We start from the raw sequence: 7,789 nt of genomic DNA on the forward strand, positions 1-7,789 counted from the left end.
CCATATTTTAAGGTATCCCTTGTTAAATTCATGTTATTGTTATCCAAAGGATTTTTAAATATCTTCAAAGAACAATAGATTCTGGAATGTGGTATCCTAAGAGTAGAGAATTGAAGTTGAAGGCCTACATTGATGCTGATTGGCAGGTAGTATTGATGATAGGAAAATCACCTCAGGTGCAACATTATTATTGGGAAAATACTTAGTGCCATGAGTCAACAAGAAATAAGCCTCCATCTCTTTATCAACAATTGAAGCAGAGTATATCGTAGTTGCTACATGTTTCTCACTAATCCTATGGATGAAGCATACCTTGAAGGAAATTAAGGTAGATTTGATGAATCCTATTCTAATCATGTGTGATAATACAAGTGCCATCAACATCTCTAAGAATCTAGTCATGCATTCAAAGACCAAGCATATCCCTATTAAGTTCCATTTCTTAAGGGAACAGGTTGCAACCAATGTTGTTAAACTTGAATATGTGGCCACTAAAGTCCAACTTGCAGATATATTTACTAAGCCACTAGAAAGAGAACCCTTTGAATATCCTAGGCATCAGATAGGAGTAGTGATTCCTCCTCCCAAATGACTCAATTTTGGTGTGTGTTCGCAACTACTCAGCATGAGGGATGAATTTAAGAGTAGGTTGTAGTGGTTTAGGGGGAGTTCTCAAAATCAACCTTTTCCATTGATTCCAAAGGGGGAGAATATTACTATTGCATTGGAAAATCCATTAAGAAGACCATTCCTAGCTTTAGAGGGAGCTTATATTGTTGCCATCAATTCCAAATGGGGATATTGTTCGACAGTTGGCATTGTATGGATGGCTAGTGGCTACATGTGTGTTGACATTGATGTCAACTGGGCTAGAATTCTTTGATATGATTGATATGTCAATATCAGGAGGATTCTTATGATTGTAGCAATTTTCTGTAGAGAATCATCATAGTAACATTCTTATTGGAGAAGCCATAAAATGATGATTATGATGGTTGGGGGTCCCAAACATTGGATTAGTTTATGACTTAAGAGATTACCTCAAATACTCCTGGAATTAGGATAATTGGTTAGTTCTCTGAAATAGTTTTCCAATGATATGTGGAAGTCCTTAAATGGTATCCTAGATTAAAAGTTATTGGCTACCAAAGTTAGGGTCTTGAAGTCCTCAAAAGGACGAAATATCACGGCACATGGAATCATATCGGGACCGTGGGAGGACAGAATATCAGAGGTCATAGTCTCGAGATTTTTGGAATGAATGCATATCTAAACCTCGAAGAAAAAGGGCATATCGAAAGGCTTAGAACATCGAAGGTTCATAATCTTGGGACTGTAGAACATCGGGACTAGATTTCAAAAGATCGGAAGCATATCGGTACATCAGAAAGGCCAAATATCAGAAGTAGGTAGGAACACTTGGAACCCTAGCATATTGGGATTTTAGAACCTTGGATTTGTGTAAGTCCTTATGATTTGAATTATTTAGAAGCTGAGGTTGTGAGGTGCAAGGAATTAATGAAGAAATTCATCGTAAAACAAAGGCTTGACAAGATCCTTTATCTCTCCTTTTCTAGGACACATGTCGATAGGTGATTGTCCCTATGAAGTTCACATGGAATATGGTGTCAAAATGACATGACTGTACGATGGAAACATTGTTCTAGATTTTTTGGAATCTATTCGGGAAAATATGGGTGACACATGTCACCACTAAGGAGGCACCACGTGGAGTAATGACGAAAACATGAGGTCATCTTCGAGGTTGGAATGTTGGAGGTCAAGATTTTGTAACCTCTCATTGCATTCTTATGAAAATTCTTGATCCAATAAAGGAGCCCTAATGTGTAATTACGCTTGGTAATAGGAAACCCTGAAAACCAAGGGCGTAGAAGAAAGAGTTAGCAACAAGCTTCTATGAAGTATTTCAGAGGTCAAAATTTCAGGACTCCTTCAAAATTTTAATTTGGAGAGGAAGTCTTGATACAAGGAGTTTCGATGTGGTGCCTCTTGGTTAATGAGACTTAAAGAAACAAGGGTAGAAAAGAAAATACAAAGGGAGATTAAACACTAGCAAGATTTGAAGGCCTTAACACCTAAAAGCTAAGCCCTTGGTCACAAAACTGGGTCATATGAATTAAACAAGAAGGTGATAAGCATGTAGGGGTTCGAACCCTCAAGACCCCACAATTTTGTAATGTTTACTTTAACAAAAGTTACAATATGGGAAGCCTTGGTATTGTTGTACAACAGTACTAAAAAATGGATGGGTTGGCAACTTAAGCTTAAAGGCAAGACAAAGGAGTTTATTAATGGAGTTAATGGCATGGGCAGAGATTGTTTTGTTAAGGCAACGAGTACAACAAGTTGTAGATAAGAACATCGAGCCTATCTCTAGGTTATAAAAACGGTCATCCTGAGGTACAATAAAGCTTAGAGAGCCATGAATAAGCATGAAGAGCCTCGAGGATGAGAGATTGGTTTAAAGAGAGGACAATTATTGGTTGAAGTGTGTAGTATTGATTGAGAATTAATTCTTAGCATGAATAACCACACAGAGAGTAGGTAAAGCACTTAGGTCCCCATATTTAGAATTTAATGAGGTAGCAGAATTGCAGCATCAAAAGCAACAACAACATGGAGGATCTATAAAGAGGTACATTTGGGAAGTGAGCTAATAGGCACGAAAGGAAGTATTGAGCAGTGTGTAGCAAATGAAAAAGACGAGTGATTTCCATTGTGGAGTGCAATGGGGGAAGGAGAGTATTGTTGTAAGTGGTGAAAAATGAAAGAAAAGTGTGTGTGAGTTGAGGAACTAGCCCAAGTTTTCAACTAGAGAAGTTCATTGCAGAGAGCCTATGGAGTAGAACACAAAAGTGCAGAGAATAGGGAGTTTCCGCATGAGGCCGAGAGAGACTGTGGAACGATGGAGGATTGAGAGCATAAGCTGATTCTATAGTAAACCATCTCGGTACTTTTCTATATTTGTATGTGCCTCTATTTTTAATTTGAAAATTGTATGAAAGTAGGATAGTGGTAAGAGAAAGTGGTGCCCTACATTCATGAGAGGTTCATACCTTTCAGCAAGTAGGTTATTTCTATCCTAAGGGGGTCAGTGCCTCGTGTGGGTGGGTTCTCTCAAACAAACTGATGTGATTAAGTAGGTTCTTATTTCACCTCACAACAACAAACAGATTGGTTGTTCTTTTCCCTTTGGGTTTCCACGTGAAAATACCAGTGTCAATATGTGTATGTTGCTCATGTGATGGATTATATGTACATATGAATGTTTCATCTTGCTGCTCATTTTATTTATGTATGAATGCTCTCATAAGTATTAGAAAATAGAGGAAAGAACTAAAAATATATTCAGTAATAGTTTTGAGAACCTCACTATTACTGATTCAACCCCCCCCAAGTAATTCCTTATTCCAATAATAACTAGACTTTATAGATTTATGATTTCATCATCTTGACCATTCTAATTGTGGACTACTTCATTGGCCAAGGAAAGGGCGTTATTTTTTTTTAATGGTCATATAACATTTGGATATTCGACTTTCATTAGTCATCATCAAATAAATGATGATCATGAATAATAAACTATCGTCGGATATCTAAATTCTAACCAATGAAACAAACCATTAGATTCATGACATCATTATTGCATGAGATATTATGACATTGAAAATCCTACACAAATTTCAATCGGACATTTGACACAAAATGACGAGGTTGATTTCGGATCTCTGACCAAACGTTGTCAAAAAATGCTCAATGATTAGACGCAACATCTCGTTGGATATTTTATGCATACCGGTGAGGCTGACATTAGATATCTGGCTGCAAGTCATCGAAAAATTCTCATTGATTAGATACATTCTTTGCCATCACAGGTGTTGGATGTTCGAAATCAATCCCATTGAACATCCGATGAGTAGTAAAATGTTATATGTTCGACAGAACTTCACCAAATAAAATGAGGACTCGAATGCATTGAATAATCGATGAAAACGGATTGAATATCTGAATAACGTACATGAGATTTTTGTCCCATTTGTACTATTGTAGCATCAAGGCAAACATTATCCCTAGGTAAAGAGTATTGACCACATGCCACGTAATGTGGCCAAGAATAATGGGCTAGATAACATTAGGGCCTAGCGTGTCCCTTGGTTAGAATGTTCTAACTGTATTTCCAAGGGTTACTTTGCTACTGGGTAGTGTGAGTGCCTCAAAGCACTGAGCAAGCAATTTTACCGATCAAGTGTTATGTGATGAAATGGTGGAATGGTAAATGAGCCCAATGCTTCACCATTGTTGAGGGAAAATTGACTTATTTCCAAGTGACAACTTGGCTAGTTGGTGACCTAGGACTAGTTTTATTTTTACCCTAGTTAGTGGGTACCTGACCATATCACCAAAGGGTATTTGGCTAGTGGGTGACTAGATCCTTTGCATAATGTTGATGTAACATGATTTCCATGTGGTTTTGGAATGGGACATGAAGTGGATAGATACATTAACTCAAGGGGACTATATCCCCAACTAAGAGGGAGTGTTGAGTTTTTGGTAGCTACAAGAGGTATTCCTTAGCTACACAAGTTAAAAGAAAAAAATAAAAAATAAAAAAAATTTGCAAAGAGATGTGCCTATTGGGAACCCTAATATCACTATAAAAAGACACTTGAACTTCTCATTTACTTACTGTTATGAAACCAGCTCACAAAAGATAGAAAAAATAGTTGAACGCCTTAGAATTCAGCCTCTTCGAGGGGGCAACCTCCTTTACATTACACAAATGAACAATTCTTGGATGATTCAAATGACAAAACCTCCTTTCTATATATAGGAGTCTAAGGAGTCACAATATAACCCAGCCGACCTAACAATAATAATATAAAGTCACAAAAATAACAATAGAGGGATTCTATGGGGCACAGTAATAACAATATGGGGACAATAAGGGCACAACAATATTAATAAGGGATAAAACTACAATAGTAATGGGGTAATCACTAGTATTATAGGGACCCAACATTCCCCTCTCCTTCAAAAAAGTGTTGTCCTCAATGCTTGAGTAGTTCTGGATGCTTCTGTATAAAATTCTCATCCTCCCATGTGGAAGCTTCAGCGGATAAGTTCTTCCACTTGATAAGATACTCCAAAATTGATCAATTTCATAGCTATCGAGTTCTTGTTTCTGTGACTACTTCCGGTTCCAATATAATTTTTCCTTCCTCGTCAAGTTCTGGAAATATTGTTTGAATTGGGAACTTATCACCTATAACCTTCTTTAAACATGAAACATGGAAAACTGGGTGCAATCGAGAAGCTGCAGGAAGCTCCAATTTGTATGACATAGTACCAATCTTTTGCAACACTTGTATGGACCATAATACTTTGGTGATAATTTATTATGCTTCTTAGCTTGCTTGAGGGATATTTGCTTATATGGTTGTAGTCGTAGGAATACCCAATCACCTACATCAAAACTTATTTCACTGTAATGTTGATCTGCCTGTTGTTTCATTCTATTATGTGCCAACACGAGGTTATCCTTTAAGAGTTGGAGGACTTGTTGTTGATGTTCGATGTGATGTTCCACTGCTTGAACCTTAGAACTTTTTCTTAAATATGATGTGATGGATGGTGGCTGATATCCATAAAGTGCCATAAATGGGGTCATTTTTGTTGCTGTATGGAAGGAAGTGTTATACCACCATTCAGCCAGAGGCAACCATTTGACCCATTGTGTCTATTTATCAGATAAAAAGCAACGAATATATCCTTCCAAATATTTGTTTACTATCTCAGTTTTCCCATGAGATTCAGGATGATAAGATGAGCTATGAGCTAACTGATTACCAAGACAAGAAAATAATTCTGTCCAAAAATTTCCAGTGAAAATCGGATCTCTGTCACTTACAATAATCTTTGGGTTTCCATGTAGCTTTTGAATTGTTTCCATAAATGTAGTATAAACTGTACTGGCTTTAAATGGATGTGATAATGCACAAAAGTGTGCATACTTGGTAAGTCTTTCAACTACCACCATGATGACACTCTTTCCCTCATACTTGGGTAAACCTGTGATAAAATCCATTGAAACCTCCTCCCAACGTTAGCTTGGAATGGATAAAGGTTGTAATAGACCCAGTGTCTTAATTGTTTCAACTTTATTTTGTTGGCAAACCAAACATTCCGCCACAAACTTTTGAATATCTGATTTAAGGCCATCCCAAAAAAATTCCTTCTTAACCCTGTGGTAAGTTTTTAAAAATCCTGAGTGCCCTCCTAAGGGAGAAGTGTGCAATTCCATAAGAATCTTTTGTTTTAGCTGGGAATTCTTACAGAGGTATAAATGATCTTTGTACCATAACAAATCATTTTGCCAGCTAAATGTATCAGACGTACTGGAATATTATTGTAACTTTTGAATAAGTGCCCACACTTCGTCAATCTTCCATTCCTCCCTTGCTTCATTTATCCAATTTGGTTGGATAATAGAAATGGTGCACAACAATGCTTCCACATCCTCATCCTTTCTTGAGAGTGAATCTGCCACCCCATTTTGCTTCTCTTTTTTGTAGATGATTTCAAAGTCATAACCCAACATCTTTGTGACCCACTTTTGTTGCTTTTCAGAGGATAATATTTGTTCTAAAAAGTATTTAAGGCTATCATGATCCGTTTTTACCTTGAAGTTTCTTCCCATTAGGTAGGGTGGCCATTTCTTAAGTGCATGGAGTATTGCCAACATTTCCTTGTCATATATAGCTTTGCGTAAAAACTTTCCCTTGATTGGACGACTTTCAAAAGTAATGGGTCTTTCATCCTGCATTAAAACAACACCAATTCCATTTCCTGAAGCATCACATTCCACAATAAAGGTTTTTGTGAAGTCCGGTGTAGCTAAGACCGGTGCTTGGCACATTGCCTCTTTAGGATGTTCAAAGGCCTTTGTTGCTTCTGGAGTCCATGAAGATGCATCTTTCTTCAATAATTTTGTTAGAGGTGCTGCTATTCTCGCATAATTCTTAACGAACTTGCGATAATACCATGTCAACCCAAGAAATCCTCGCAGATTCTTTATGGATGTGGGGATTTTCTATTCCTTAATGGCTTTAATTTTGCTAGGGTCTACCTTAACTACTTCATGAGATACAATATGTTAGGGTCCCACCCTAACCCCTTATTTATGTAATGAGATCACATCATAGTCAAGAGTCAATAAAGCCCATATTAATAATTGTAAGTGGTTAATTCGTAATTAATGACGGAACCACAGTTAGTTGCAAATGGGCCGTAGTATTAGATAGATGGTATTAATAAAACCCACGATATTGGCCCGTGGTATTGCATGTATGAGTCATATATAAAGGATAGAGACTCCCTGCGAGGAGCATCGTGTCTTATTTTGTAGTCGAGCTCTGCTCTATTGGAGGTTGCCCCCTCGAAGAGGCAAGTGAACATTACTCTCTGAATAATAAAATCATTCCTATTCTATGTTCTGGGTATCTTTTCTTCGCATATTCTGTATTTGGGTATCATTTTGCAGGTTAAGAGCATAACAAGTGGTATCAGAGCACTTTCCAGGGCCGGTGGGATCTCCATTTCTTAGCAATTTTTTTTTTTGGCTAGAGACGTGTTCTAGCATCTTTAAACCACGGGATCTGTCGTTGAGCGCATAAACCTGTGGATTTGGGGAGGCATGCATGCAGGAAATACAAGAGGTGGTCACGTCTGTTGGACTCCCTTGTAACCCCTGTGGGTACCCCTTCGAGTA

This window comes from Pinus tabuliformis, chromosome 3_1 (genome assembly GCF_031772625.1).
Source record: "Pinus tabuliformis cultivar Carrire ecotype Pingquan chromosome 3_1, CPIR1, whole genome shotgun sequence".
Taxonomy (NCBI): domain Eukaryota; kingdom Viridiplantae; phylum Streptophyta; class Pinopsida; order Pinales; family Pinaceae; genus Pinus; species Pinus tabuliformis.